Source organism: Haematobia irritans, chromosome 3 (assembly GCF_050003625.1).
Source record: "Haematobia irritans isolate KBUSLIRL chromosome 3, ASM5000362v1, whole genome shotgun sequence".
Taxonomy (NCBI): Eukaryota; Metazoa; Arthropoda; class Insecta; order Diptera; family Muscidae; genus Haematobia; species Haematobia irritans.
This window is the reverse complement of record NC_134399.1, coordinates 101,977,785-101,993,907: the sequence shown is the minus strand read 5'-3', so window position 1 is coordinate 101,993,907 and position 16,123 is coordinate 101,977,785. Positions and strand designations below refer to the sequence as shown.

Here is a 16,123-nt window from a genome sequence, read left to right as displayed (position 1 = left end):
AATAAAATAAAATAAAACATTACATTAAACATTCCTAATAGTTTGAAAGATCTTTTTCTTTCTTTAATTTTAAATAACTAAACACCATGATATTAAACGATAATCAAATTAACATATGTTAAGGAAAAGTTAAATAGGTAATGAATATTTGAGCCCATAAATTTAAGACTAGAATTTCAAGTGAATTTGTTGGGAAATACCCCTCTCTCAATACCCGATACTTGTTTGTTGCCTATATTTGAATTTCAATTTTTTTGTTTTTATTAACGTTTCAAAAAAGTACGGAAAGAAGCAGCAAAAACAATATTGCGGCGATATATTAAACGGCGATGCCAATCTAAACGCACAACTCTGTACTTTGAAGTAGTTAAATTGTTGGTGTAACAGGTTGATAATCTAATGAGAAGTTGAGTGGTTTTTATGTGACAAGTTTCGTAAAAATTTTGTGTTAATATTTTTCTCATTTATTTGCTTAACAATCACTCATTAAACTAAATAAAAGAAAACAAGTACATACTATAAATAGCTATTACGGTAAGTTCTGTTCCAAATAAAAACAAATGTTCGTTTAAGAGATTGACAATAATATTTACATTAATGCGGTATTGTGCATTCCATATAAGTGTTGTCAATATGGTGGTTTTCGAAAAATATAAATAATACTTAGGGCCAGTTTCTCATTGTGTTGTTATTATTTATCGTGTCTATAAAACAGCTGATCCCATACAAAAATTTTACTAACCGGAGGTCTATCCACCGGTTAAAATTAATCGGAGGATGAGAAACTGGCCATTAAACTATTGAATTTTGTTCGTTGTGAAGTGATTTAAAAGGTAGTGTAACCAATCAACGATATTGTTTCATTACTTCAATACTACCGCGATTTATAACTCTTCAAATTTCTTGTAAAATACGCGACAAATAATAACAAAATATTTACTTTTATTACATTTGCATCAACGTATTCTTTTTCCATGATATAATAAACTGCGAAACTGCTGACTGCAATCTTGTAATGAAAGTGTTATCCGAGCGCCATGCTTAACTCTTAAAGTATATTTCAGATATCCGAAGGCATGACTGTCACTCCCTTTCTTGTAGGTTTAGATTTCTCTAATAAATTACCTGAATCACTGTGATAAATGGTAATATTCGTTTTCGTAGAAATGGGCCTAGAAATTAGATAGGGCTTAGAAGAACCGAAATCTAATATTAATGAAGATAAGATTTCGAGTATCAGAAATAGGTTATCATTTTTCTTAATTACGGCAAAATTGATCAAAATATTATGTTAGCAATGCATAGAATCGATAGAAAAATACAGATTAAAACTGAATGGGTAAATGTCTATAATCCATTATTAATCTATTTGAATTTGTAGCTTTGAAATAACATATGAATGCATATGTTAAGTTTTTGAAATGTATCGACAGAGAGAATGAAAATACAAGAGAACGAAACTGTGAAGCGAAACTGCGTCAGTAACAGGTTGGCTGATAAGTCCCCGGTCTGACACATAGATGGCGTCGCTAGTATTAAATGCATATTATTTTTATATAGTACCAACCTTCAAATGATTCGTGTCAAAATTTGACGTCTGTAAGTCAATTATTTTGTGAGATAGAGCGTCTTTTGTGAAGCAACTTTTTTTATTGTGAAAAAAATGGAAAGGACGAATTTCGTGTTTTGATAAAATACTGTTTTCTGATGGGGAAAAATACGGTGGAAGCAAAAACTTGGCTTGGTAATGAGTTTCCGGACTCTGCCCCAGGGAAATCAACAATAATTGATTGGTATGCAAAATTCAAGTGTGGTGAAATGAGCACGGAGGACGGTGAACGCAGTGGACGCCCGAAAGAGGTGGTTCCGTCGAAAACATAAAAAAATCCACAAAATGATTTTGAATGACCGTAAAATGAAGTTGATCGAGATAGCAGAGGCCTTAAAGATATCAAAGGAACGTGTTGGCCATATCATTCATCAATATTTGGATATGCGGAAGCTCTGTGCAAAATGGGTGCCGCGCGAGCTCACATTTGACCAAAAACATCAACGTGTTGATGATTCTGAGCGGTGTTTGCAGCTGTTAACTCGTAATACACCCGAGTTTTTCCGTCGATATGTGACAATGGATGAAACATGGCTCCATCACTACACTCCTGAGTCCAATCGACAGTCGGCTGAGTGGACAGCGACCGGTGAACCGTCTCCGAAGCGTGGAATGGAATGGGATGCGCATGGAATAATTTTTATCGATTATCTTGAGAAGGGAAAGCGTTTGAAGGCCGAAATCGCGGCAAAACGGCCCCATATGAAGAAGAAAAAAGTGTTGTTCCACCAAGACAACGCACCGTGGCACAAGTCATTGAGAACGATGGCAAAATTCATGAATTGGGCTTCGAATTGCTTCCCCACCCACCGTATTCTCCAGATCTGGCCCCAGCGACTTTTTCTTGTTCTCAGACCTCAAAAGGATGCTCGCAGGGGAAAAAATTTGGCTGCAATGAAGAGGTCATCGCCGAAACTGAGGCCTATTTTGAGGCAAAACCGAAGGAGTACTACCAAAATGGTATCAAAAAATTGGAAAGTCGTTATAATCATTGTATCGCTCTTGAAGGGAACTATGTTGAATAATAAAAACGAATTTTGACAAAAAAATGTGTTTTTCTTTGTTAGACCGGGGGCTTATCAGCCAACCTGTTAGGTGGCAGTCATGAGCAAAGAATGAAGCCGACCCATTTTTGTCGGCGGCGGCTGACACTAAAGTTTTACGTCTGGCGGCGGCGGCTTGACGGCTAAGCCGATATAAATTTGTCCATTCGGCGGCGCACAATCATCCATTATAAAATCCATTTGAAGTTATTCGAATGGTAATGAGATTAGTTGTACAACCAATCTTACAATCAAATTTACATTTAGTTAAAATTTTCTGAGCTAAATGTTTGCAAAAATGTTATAGCAGTTTGAAATTGATTGATTGTGGGTGGAAGGTTCAATATTTTGTCAAAAATATTACAATTATTATTATATTTTTCTGATTTAAATCGATATTTTTGATTAAGTGGCGGCTTAATTTGAGTCGAGATGAGTCGACATATTCGGCGGCGGCGTCGACTGGAAAAAAGTGGTCGGCGGCAACTGAAATCAGCGGCGCGACTCGGCGGCTTCATTCTCTGGTCATGAGGAACATTTCTCTAATATCATGCAGTTTTTGTCGGCGCTTCTCTAAAATATCATACAGTTTGCGTCAGCGTCACCCAGTTCAGTTCTCTGCCGGCTTTACGGAACGTAAGGAAAATAGGATTTACAACCTACTTTGTAGTAGAGGTGTGCACGTGAGTAATATTTTACTCACGCTCACGCACACTCACGACGGAAACATCTTACTCACGCACGATAGTGTTTGGTAGCACTCACGCTCACGCACACTCACGAAAAGAAATTTTGTACTCACGCACGAAATTTCGTGACTCACGAAAAATCTCGTGATTAAAATCGAGAGCGTTATTAAACTCTTAACATCCCAGGTGTCACTAAATGAATTCATCTCGTAAGCGTTTTATGTCAGCGGGCGGGATTTTTTTCGTGAGCGTATTTTTCAGAAATTCGTTACTCACGCACACTCACGAAGAAATTATTTTCGTGACTCACGCTCACGCACGACTTTTGGTTTGTTAATAACGCACACGCATACTCAAGCCGTTGCCATCAGCGTGACTCACGACCGCAACGTCGGTTATACCAAAGCTGTAGGCATTGTGCGACATCTGTACGGTTGACATTTGTTTTCTTCGCAGAAGAGAACTTTTCGTCATCTTGTGTTTTCATTCTCTCTGGTATTGACAACACTGTGAGTTTATTAATCATAAAAACCTGGTATACAAACAGTGTTGCCAGAAATGCAGATTTCATAATTTATGAAGACTTCAAAATTCCGCAGATAATATTACCTGTGACCAATGGGTACATTGAATATATACAATTTATTTATTTTTGGAAATTATTATCCAATATTAAAAATCCATACTAAAATAGTTTTTGTTTCAAATAATATTTCAAAGATTCAAAATAATTCTTCGTCCCTATTTGAAGATTTTTATTTTTAATCTAAATTAAACCTTATCTCTTTAAAGAAACCAGGTTTTCTTTAAATTGGGAGAAAATTGACCTTACTTGACCTAGAATTAACTAGATTTAGAGAAAACAAATTTTAAAACAAAGATTATCGAATTTCTTTTAATTACAATTTTGTTATTTTGAATAGTCTAAATAAGCATAATTAATCTAACCCATATACAAAGCAGGCAGTTTCGAAACAATTTGGTATTTAAACTTATCTGGCAACTTTGCCGAAAGCTTTTTATTTACATCACCCTCAAAGCTCATCGTTATATAGCTTGATACTTTACAACAGGAAGACCCGTATCAATTAAAATTATTTTTCGTTGAATGTATTAACGGAATATTAATTGCCAATTGTATTTAAATTCATTCAATATTGTTGTTTTGATTTCAGCTTAATCTGCAAGGGTAGCTTAATCAGCAAAGGAAAAGTATGTTTGTCAAATTTATTTGGGCAATGCAGTTGGTCGGATGGACGGCAGTTTCGGAATTACCACATTTTGACAAAATTTAGAATTTTGACCAATTTTTCTAAAGAAATGAAATTTTAACGAAATTTTCTATAAAAATAAAATTTTGACAAAATTTTCTATAGAAATAATATTTTGACAAAATTTTCTACAGAAATAAAATTTTGACAAAATTTTCTATAGAAATAAAATTGTGATAAAATTTTCTATAGAAATACAATTTTGACAAAAATTGTCTATGGAAATAAAATTTTGACAAAATTTTCTATAGAAATAAAATTTTGACAAAATTTTCTATAGAAATGAAATTTGACAAAATTTTCTATAGAATTAAAACTTTGACAAAATTTTCTATAGACTTAAAATTTTGACAAAATCTTCTACAGAATTAAAATTTTTACAAAATTTTCTATAGAAATGAAATATTGAAAAAATTTTCTTTAAAAATGAAATTTAGACAAAATTTTCTATAGAAATACAATTTTGACAATTATTTTTAGAAATAAAATTTTTACAAAATTTTCTATAGAAAAAAAAGTTTGACAAAATTTTCTATGGAAATGAAATTTTCTATAGAAATAAAATTTTGAAAAAATTTTCTACAGAAATAAAATTTTCTATAGAAATAAAATTTTCACAAAATTTTCTAAAGAAATAAAATTTTTCCAAAATTTTGTACAGAAATAAAATTTTGAAAAAATGTTCTATAGAAATAAAATTTTGACAAAATTTTCTATAGAAATAAAATTTTGACAAAATTTTCTATAGAAATAAAATTTTGACAAAATTTTCATAAAAATAATTTTTTTACAAACATTTCTATAGAAACCAAATTTTGATAAATTTGTCTATAGAAATAAAATGTTGACAAAATTTTCTATAGAATTACAATTTTGACTAAATCTTTTACAGAATTAAAATTTTTACAAAATTTTTTATAGAAACAAAATGTTAAAAAAGTTGTCTTTAGAAATGAAAGTTAGACAAAATTTTCTATAGAAATAAAATTCAGACACAATTTTCGATAGAAATAAAGTTTTGAGCAAATTTTCTAAAGCAATAAAATTTTGACGAAATTTTCTATAAAAATAAAATTTTCACAAAATTTTCTTTAGAAATAAAATTTTGACAGAATTTTCTATAGAAATAATATTATGACAAAATTTTCTATAGAATTAAATTTTGATAAAATTTTCATAAAAATAATTTTTTTACAAAATTTTCTATAGAAATCAAATTTTAATAAATTTGTCTATAGAAATAAAATGTTGACAAAATTTTCTATAGAATTACAATTTTGACTAAATCTTCTACAGAATTAAAATTTTTACAAAATTTTTTATAGAAACAAAATGTTAAAAAAGTTGTCTTTAGAAATGAAATTTAGACAAAATTTTCTATAGAAATAAAGTTTTGAGCAAATTTTCTAAAGCAATAAAATTTTGACGAACTTTTCTATAAAAATAAAATTTTCACAAAATTTTCTTTAGAAATAAAATTTTGACAGAATTTTCTATAGAAATAATATTTTGACAAAATTTTCTATAGAATTAAATTTTGATAAAATTTTCTACAGAAATAAAATTTTGACAAAATTTTCTATAGAAATAAAATTTTGAAAATTTTTTTTTTTTAGAAATGAAATTTAGACAAAATTTTTTATAGAAATAAAAGTTTGATACAATTTTCGATAGAAATAAAATTTTGACAAAATTTTCTATAAAAATAAAATTTTGACAAAATTTTCTATAGAAATAAAATTTTGACAAAATTTTCTATAGAAATAAAAGATTGACAGAATTTTCTATGGAAATTAAATTTTAACAAAATTTTCTATAGAAATAAAATTTTGAAAATTTTTTTTAGAAATGAAATTTTGACAAAATTTTCTATAAAAATAAAATTTTGACAAAATTTTCTATAGAAATAAAATTTTGACAAAATTTTTTATAAAAATAAAATTTCTTACAGAAAAGTGATTTTCTATAGCCCCACATAAACCAATCGTTAGAGTGGGCTTGATAAATTTCCTGGGCGCGTTTTTATCCAATCAATTTCGATACGTAAAATGTGTAAAGTGTCCAAGCAGAAGTACAGTGAATTTAAACTTCTAGTTTCAGACAATTTGTATTAAAATTGCGGCTCTTATCCCCTCATGAAGTTAGATCAGGAGGCTATATCAAAAGAGTACCTGTATAAAACAATTATAATACATGAATTTGTGAGCCAAAAATTCTACTACATTTAAATTTGAAAGTTGCACCTATGTGGTCCATACATCGGTCTATATGAAGGCTATACTAGAATATGGACCGATACGCACCTAATTGGACACACTTATTTGATCCCCAGAAAGCACCTTTAGATTTCCAATGTCAGATAAATTGAATAACAACCTTCGGTGTGAAGCAATGTTGCCAGTATTGGGAATTTTCCCCCAAATTGGGGATATTTTTTCGTGAATGGGGACGAAATTTCTAAGTTGGTGACTTGGGATTTGATGGGGAATTTCCATAAATTTGGGGATTTTTGTGGAATTTTTTTTTTTCGAGAAATAGGTTTAATTTTTTTTAACAAAATTTTATTTCTTTAGGAAATTTTGTCAAAATTTTATTTCTATAGAAAATTTTGTCTAAATTTTATTTCTTTAGAAAATTTTGTCAACATTTTATTTCGTTGTGAAATAATACAATATGACTGAAAAACAAACTAACAATAAAAAAAAATTTTCTATAAAATAAATCATATAAGCCCGATGTATCAGGAGGCGATCTTAGACTATTCAGTCCATTGTGATACCACATTGGTGAACTTGTGTGCTATATTAAAACATGGACCGATATAAACAAAATTTGACACTGACAACTTCATGGACCTGAAATTCCTTTAGATTTCTAACTTCAATCAAATCGAATAAAAATTTCGCAGTTTAGATGCTCAACGCTTCATTTCTACCGCACAATGGCCACCAAAATATCTGGATCTCAAGCCATTGAACTTTTGCGCCCGGGGCATTTTGAAGAGTATGGTGTGCACTAAAAGTTTCGATCATCTCAAGCCGGCGCTTTGCCGGAAATGGGATAAAATTCAGCAGAGCTACTTTCGTTCAGGGTGTGATGGTTTGAAACCATAATTCGTGCCAAAGGTAGCCCATTCCAGAAAATCTAAAGTGGTTCCAAAACATTACGTTATTTTTGACATGTTTTGCTTTGGAGCAATACAATTAAAAAAAAACAAGCGGGTCTATAATTGCGATTACCACCTCCGGCTATGAAATTTCTTTTTGCATTGAAATCTGAGACAATGAAATTTCTTAAGTTGTTATCGATTGGCACTCTAGCCGGTCGTATACAAGAGCGATCAAATTGCTATAGAAAATATAAATGGAGTGGATAATATTAGACTGAGATATTGAATTTGTCTCAAAGTAATTAATTTTTTTTGGTAAAACTAAAAAAATTATTATTCCAAATCAATTTCAACCTTAAATATAAAACCCTCTCGAGAAAATAGACTTGTGCCTTCTCGAAACATTTCAAATAGTCCTCCTTCGGTATAGCCATTAGAAATAGGAAAGTCCCTCCACCCGAACATGTTCTCCGAACAAATCGACGATTTTTCCATCGGCTGAAAAGGTTTTATACCCTCCACCATAGGATGGGGGTATACTAACTTTGTCATTCCGTTTGTAACACATCGAAATATTGGCCTCAGTCGCCATGAAGTATATACATTCTGGGTCTTGGGGAAATTCTGAGTCGATGTTCGTCCATCCATACGTCTGTTGAGGTATGACTACCTTCCTTTCAGCGTTGCCAATTTAGCGTTTCTTATCCTCTTTTTTGACATATTTCCAAAACATTGCTGCCAGAATAAGGTTTTCTAGATATTGCAAAGCTCAATCCATACATACACAATAATTATCTCAGTGATTTTTAATAAAAATAAGTATATACGGCCGTAAGTTCGGCCAGGCCGAATCTTATGTACCCTCCACCATGGATTGCGTAGAAACTTGTACTAAAGACTGTCATCCACAATCCACTTCTTAACATCGTTTTCTAAATTGTGAGTTAGTCCATACATGGTAGAGAGCCAGAATTGAAATATGTGGGCTACATACAATTATGAAATTGATATGGACCAATTTTTGTGTGTATAACTATGGACCGATATGGACCTAGTTAGGCATGGTTGTTAACGGCCACATACTAGAACAATGTACCAAATATGAACTGACTCGGATGAAATTTGCTCCTCCAAGTGGCTCCAAAACCAAATCTCGGGATCGGTTTATATGGGGGCTATATATATAAATATCATATACTACCATCACGTACCAAATTTTAACCAGATCGGATGAATTTTGCTTCTCCAAAAGGCACCGGAGGTCAAATCTGGGGATCGGTTTATATGGGGGCTATATATAATTATGGACTGATATGAACCAATTCTTGCATGGTTGTTGGATACCATATACTAACATCACGTACCAAATTTCAACCGAATCGGATGAATTTTGCTTTTCCAAGGGGCTCCGGAGATCAAATCTGGGGATCGGTTTATATGGGGGCTATATATAATTATGGACTGATTTCGACCAATTTTTGCATGGGTGTTTGAGGCCATATATTAACACCACGTACCAAATTTCAACTGAATCAGATGAAATTTGGTCTTCCAAGTGGCTTCGGAGGTCAAATTTGGTGATCAGTTTATATGGGGGCTATATATAATTATGGACCGATGTGGACCAATTTTTGCATGGTCATTAGAGACCATGCACTAACACCATGTACCAAATTTCAGTCGGATCGGATGAAATTTGCTTCTCTTAGAGGCTCCGCAAGCCAAATCGGGGGATCGGTTTATATGAGGGCTATATATAATTATGGACCGATGTGGACCAATTTTTGCATGGTTTTCAGAGATCATATACTGACACCATGTACCAAATTTCAGCTGGATCGGATGAAATTTGCTTCTCTTAGAGTCCCCGCAATCCAAAATTGGGGGTCCGCTTATATGGGGGCTATACGTAAAATTGGACCGATATGGCCCATTTGCAATACCATCTGACCTACATCAATAACAAGTTTCAAGTCGATAGCTTGTTTCGTTCGGAAGTTAGCGTGATTTCAATAGACGGACGTACGGACATGCTCAGATCGACTCAGAATTTCACCACGACTCAGAATATATATACTTTATGGAGTCTTAGAGCAATATTTTGATGAGTTACAAACGGAACGACGAAGTTAATATACCCCCATCCTATGGTGGAGGGTATAATATAGCGCTTTACTATGTTGCATTAGATATCAGCCACTATGTATGGAACTATACACGCCTTATTTAGCACATTTATGCGTGATCCCTAATAACTCAAGATGTCCGATTTTAGACAAATCGAATAAAAATACATCTAGACGGACGTCTTTAGCTCGTGGTGGGTATAAAAAATGTGATGCGCTTGAGTTATTGTGATCCATACAAGTGGAAAACCATAAATCATTTGAAATGTGAAGCATTTAGTATTTGTTTTAATGTAGATTATAAAAAAGTGATGAATAATTTCAATGATAGTTGGCAATTAATTAGAAATTTGTTTGCAAAAACTTTCGCAACTAATGAATGTGATTTTGGTATCCAATAAAATTTTAATAATTTAAATATACTTCTTATTAGATGTCATTTAGAGGTTAATTGAATTAACAATTGTTTTGTTTTTAATATTATTAGCTGCAATTATTGTACACTTTTTGCAATGTAACATTTACGACAAAATTCGACAAACCAGCAAATTAAATTATGCATACGGTAGTTAACAGAAAGTGTTACCAATTAAACCGACCCTATTAGTTTTTTTGTCCGAAATGTTATCTAATTGATTGAAATGACTAAAATGCAACAATGTATAAAATGCGGAATTCATTAATTTTGCTCGATATGGCCACCTTTTCCTTTGTATAAACACTGATTATTTAATTCGAAGACGATTGGATGAGAACTTTGGTGTGTATATGATCGTGAATTGATAACTTGATCTATTTCAGCATAAGCTGAGTACTATGTTCAGTTTTCAAGCTGAAAACCAGCTTATTTTCACGGTTACTTTTTTTTATACCCTCCATCATAGGATGGGGGTATATTAACTTTGTCATTCCGTTTGTAACACATCGAAATATTGCTATAAGACCCCATAAAGTATATATATTCTGGGTCGTGGTGAAATTCTGAGTCGATCTAAGCATGTCCGTCCGTCCGTCCGTCCGTCCGTCCGTCTGTTGAAATCACGCTAACTTCCGAACGAAACAAGCTATCTACTTGAAACTTGGCACAAGTAGTTGTTATCGATGTAGGTCGGATGGTATTGAAAATGGGCCATATCGGTCCACTTTTACGTATAGCCCCCATATAAAGGGACCCTCAGATTTGGCTTGTGGAGCCTCTAACAGAAGCATATTTCATCCGATCCGGCTGAAATTTGGTACATGGTGTTGGTAGATGGTCTCTAACAATCATGCAAAAATTGGTCCACATCGGTCCATAATTATATATAGCCCCCATATAAACCGATCCCCAGATTTGGCTTGTGGAGCCTCTAAGAGAAGCATATTTCATCCGATCCGGCTGAAATTTGGTACATGGTGTTGGTAGATGGTCTCTAACAATCGTGCAAAAATTGGTCCACATCGGTCCATAATTATATATAGCCCCCATATAAACCGATCCCCAGATTTGGCTTGTGGAGCCTCTAAGAGAAGCATATTTCATCCGATCCGGCTGAAATTTGGTACATGGTGTTAGTATATGGTCTCTAACAATCGTGCAAAAATTGGTCCACATCGGTCCATAATTATATATAGCCCCCATATAAACCGATCCCCAGATTTGGCTTGTGGAGCCTCTAAGAGAAGCATATTTCATCCGATCCGGCTGAAATTTGGTACATGGTGTTGGTAGATGGTCTCTAATAATCATGCAAAAATTAGTCCACATCGGTCCATAATTATATATAGCCCCCATATAAACCGATCCCCAGATTTGGCTTGTGGAGCCTCTAAGAGAAGCATATTTCATCCGATCCGGCTGAAATTTGGTACATGGTGTTGGTAGATGGTCTCTAACAATCGTGCAAAAATTGGTCCACATCGGTCCATAATTATATATAGCCCCCATATAAACCGATCCCCAGATTTGGCTTGTGGAGCCTCTAAGAGAAGCATATTTCATCCGATCCGGCTGAACTTTGGTACATGGTGTTGATAGATGGTCTCTAACAATCATGCAAAAATTGGTGCACATCGGTCCATAATTATATATAGCCCCCATATAAACCGATCCCCAGATTTGGCTTGCGAAGCCCCTAAGAGAAGCAAATTGCATCCGATCGGGCTGAAATTTGGTACTTGGTATTGTTATATGGTCTCTAATAACCATGCAAAAATTGGTCCACATCGGTTCATAATTATATATAGCCCCCATATAAGCCGATCCCCAGATTTGGCTTGTGAAGTCTCCAAGAGAAGCAAATTTCACCCAATCCGGTTGTAATTTTGAACATGGTGTTAGTATATGATCTTTAACAACCGTGCCAGAATTGGTCCATATCGGTCCATAATTATATATAGCCCCTATATAAAACGTTCTCCAGATTTGACCTCCGGAGCCTCTTGGAGGAGCAAAATTCATCCGATCCGGTTCAAATTAGGAACGTGGTGTTAGTATATGGTCGCTAACAACCATACAACAATTGGTCCAATCACTCAAAAATTGGTCCATATCGGTTCATAACCATGGTTGCCACTAGAGCCAAAATTAATCTACCAAAATTTTATTTCTAGAGAAAATTTTGTTAAAATTTTATTAGGTTCACAATAAACTTTTCATCATTGTCAAAATTTTATTTCTATAGAAAATTTTGTTCAAATTTTATTCGGTTCATAATCATGGTTGCCACTCGAGCCAAAAATAATCTACCAAGATTTTATTTCTATAGAATATTTTGTCAAAATCTATTTCTATAGAAAATTTTGTTAAAATTTTATTTCTGTAGAAATTTTTATCAAAATTTTCTTTCTATAGAAAATTTTGTCAAAATTTTTATTTCTATAGAAAATTTTATTTCTATAGAAAATTTTGTTAAAATTTTATTTCTGTAGAAAATTTTGTCAAAATTTTATGTCTACTTTGTCAAACTGAATTATATACGTATTGTATCGATCTTTTTTGATATAATATATACCACGTATGGACTTACATACAATTTAGAAGATGGTGTTAGGAGGTTTTAAGATACCTTGCCATCGGCAAGCGTTACCGCAACTTAAGTAATTCGATTGTGGATGGCAGTGTTTAGAAAAAGTTTCTACGCAATCCATGATGGAGGGTACATAAGCTTCGGCCTGGCCGAACTTACGGCCGTATATACTTGTTTGATTTAATATATACCACGTATGGACTTACATACAATTTAGAAGATGGTGTTAGGAGGTTTTAAGATACCTTGCCATCGGCAAGCGTTACCGCAACTTAAGTAATTCGATTGTGGATGGCAGTGTTTAGAAAAAGTTTCTACGCAATCCATGATGGAGGGTACATAAGCTTCGGCCTGGCCGAACTTACGGCCGTATATACTTGTTATTAATTAATTTAGAAATATAAAGTTATATGCAACCAATTCCTTGGATCTTTTCCATCCATTATTTGAAAAGACTCGATCAAAATATAATCGTCTTCATAAATATATTTGTACTTTTAATTTAGTGTTTTGGTGAAAACCCCGAACATAGTACTCACCTATAGCCATAAAAAATTTTATTTCGGACCAAATTTTACAAAACCGCACCAGCGGACCAATTTTAAAATTTCAATGAAAAAGGCCTTTATTGTTGTAATTTTTATAAAACTAAAGTAGCATAGATCATGTAAGGGAAGTCTAAAGTCGGGCGGGGTCGACCCTTCACCACTTGGTAAGCCAAAAATGTTGGTGCAATCTCAAATCCTTCAAATTACATGTAAACTTTTTTTTACACTCAAACAACATTTCTAGACCTAAAATTGAAGTCGGATAACACCCTGCACGCTCACAAAAAATCGCTCCTGTAACATATACTCCCAAACATATTTTGCTTCAAGCATATATATTTTTGGGTATTGCCCAAACATTTATATGTTTGATCTCTTCCAATATATAATATGTTTGAAAGCATATTGGTTTAAACAATATATGTTTGGGTAGTCTAAGTTCCAAACATTTTGTATTTTTGCATCCAAATTCAATAATGTTGTCTTCCAAAAAAAATATGTTATTATGTGAACATATAATATGTTTGGAGGCATTTTGCACACAAAAATATTATATGCTTAAAAAAAATTCTCCCAAACAATATTGTGCTCAAAATTTTATTTATTTATTTATATATTTAAAATCATAATGAATTATGAAAATACACAGGTAATATAGGTGCTAACAACATAGGTTTTCGACCTGAATGCTCAAAATTTTGTTTCTGCCCAATTGTATATTCCCCCACATCTTTCTCACTTCCACACGCTCACAAAAAATCGCTTCTGTAACATATACTCCCAAACATATTTTGCTTCAAGCATATACATTTTTGGCTATTGCCCAAACATTTATATGTTTGATCTCTTCCAATATATAATATGTTTGAAAGCCTATTGGTCTAAACAATATATGTTTGGGTAGTCAATTTCCAAACATTTTGTATTTTTGCATCCAAATTCAATAATGTTGTCTTCCAAAAAACAATATGTTATTATGTGAACATATAATATGTTTGGAAGCATTTTGCACCCAAAAATATTATATGCTTAAAAAAATTCTCCCAAACAATATTGTGCTCAGAATTTTATTTGTTTATTTATATATTTACAATCATAATGAATTATGAAAATAAACAGGTAATATAGGTGCTAACAACATAGGTTTTCGACCTGAATGCTCAAAATTTTGTTTCTGCCCAATTGTATATTCCCCCACATCTTTCTCACTTTCACGAGATTTTTTAGTTCTTAGCACCTTTTTCTGTAATACAAACATTGTAGAAGAAATTATTCAATTGTATGATTTTTTTTATTTTAATTTTACCTTTTGCCGGACGGGGATTCGAACAGCGGACCACACAGTTTGTAAGGATCAAAGAAGTAGCTGATCAATTGCCCAAGGAAAAATAAAATGTTAATATTGTAATAACAAGCAACAACCACCAACTTAATTCAATATCGCTCCCTGTTAAATAGCGCTCCAAGCTACTAAACACATATATGTTTATAGGCTATTTCTAAATTAATATATGTTTGCATCCAAGCATATTATATTTACAAACATTTTATGTCCCAAACATAATATGTTCTAACATATTAACATATATGTCCCAAACATGTTATGCTAGTTTATGAACATTATATGCTTGCACTCAAAAATATTGTGTTTAAAAATTTGTGTTCCAAACATATAATGTTTATATCCAAACATATGAAAAACAGTCTTTTTCATCCGTGTGGGACAAATTACAATGTTATTTAAAACTAGAATAACCCGGCCCGCTTCATTGCGCCTCCCGAAGCATATTTTCGAATCACCCTCTACGTTGCCTGTCAACTTCTCCAAAACACGTCAATTTTAGTATGTGAACCCACCTAATTTTGGAATATACCCCGAATAACATACCCTATTCAAAATATTGAAATAAGTTTCATAGAAATAAAAGAATAAACAAAGGCTTTTAAGAACATGGACATGTGAAAATAACATAAAAAAAATTTCCCATTGGGCTCGCGGTAATTATTTGGACATAGGTTGCATATATGTGAATTAGGAGTAAATGTAAATTTCTAGTTTCCATGGTAACTGTCAAACTAAAACATCTCAACCCGGTGTGAACGGTGAAATGTTTTGGAAAAACGAATGAGGAAAACGAGTCGGTGGGAACATAGCATTACTTAAAAAAATCTGGCAGAAGCATGTGGAAAAATCATAAAATTATGTACCGAGTTCCCATTTATCGACAATCCTTTACTTTCTATTTGCAAACAAGTATATGGCCGTAAGTTCGCCCAGGCTTATACGAAAGACTACACAATCGAATCTTAAATCGTTTTCTAAATTGTGAGTTAGTCCATACGTGATATATATTACACAAAAATGTTATGTGTCGGTAAGTCTACAAATAATTACGAATCGATATAGACTTTTGCACGGTACGTAGGGAGCCAGAATTGAAATATGGGGGTCGCTTATATGGGGACTATATACAATTATGAACTTGATATGGACCAATTTTTGTGTGATTGGGGATCGATTTATCTGAGGGCTATATATAACTATAGACCGATATGGATGAATTTTGCTTCTCCAAAAGGCACCGGAGGTCAAATCTGGGGATCGGTTTATACGCGCAGAGAAGGAATATGATCACCTCAAACATGTTTCAAGAGCAAAATGTTATTTTTGTATGGTGACCATGTAACATGTTTGTCACTAAAATGTTATTTTCTCCTCA

At 32.9% G+C, this 16,123-nt stretch overlaps 1 protein-coding gene across 1 annotated transcript in view; it reads left to right on the top strand.

Moving 5' to 3' along the window:
- Window positions 1-382: 382 nt before the first annotated feature.
- Window positions 383-16,123, top strand: part of LOC142228417 (regucalcin-like) — a 51,445-nt gene continuing 35,704 nt past the window's right edge. The window contains exon 1 of the mRNA XM_075298849.1: window positions 383-534. The gene's annotated coding sequence lies outside the window, so the exon portion shown is untranslated. The remainder of the gene's footprint in view (window positions 535-16,123) is intronic.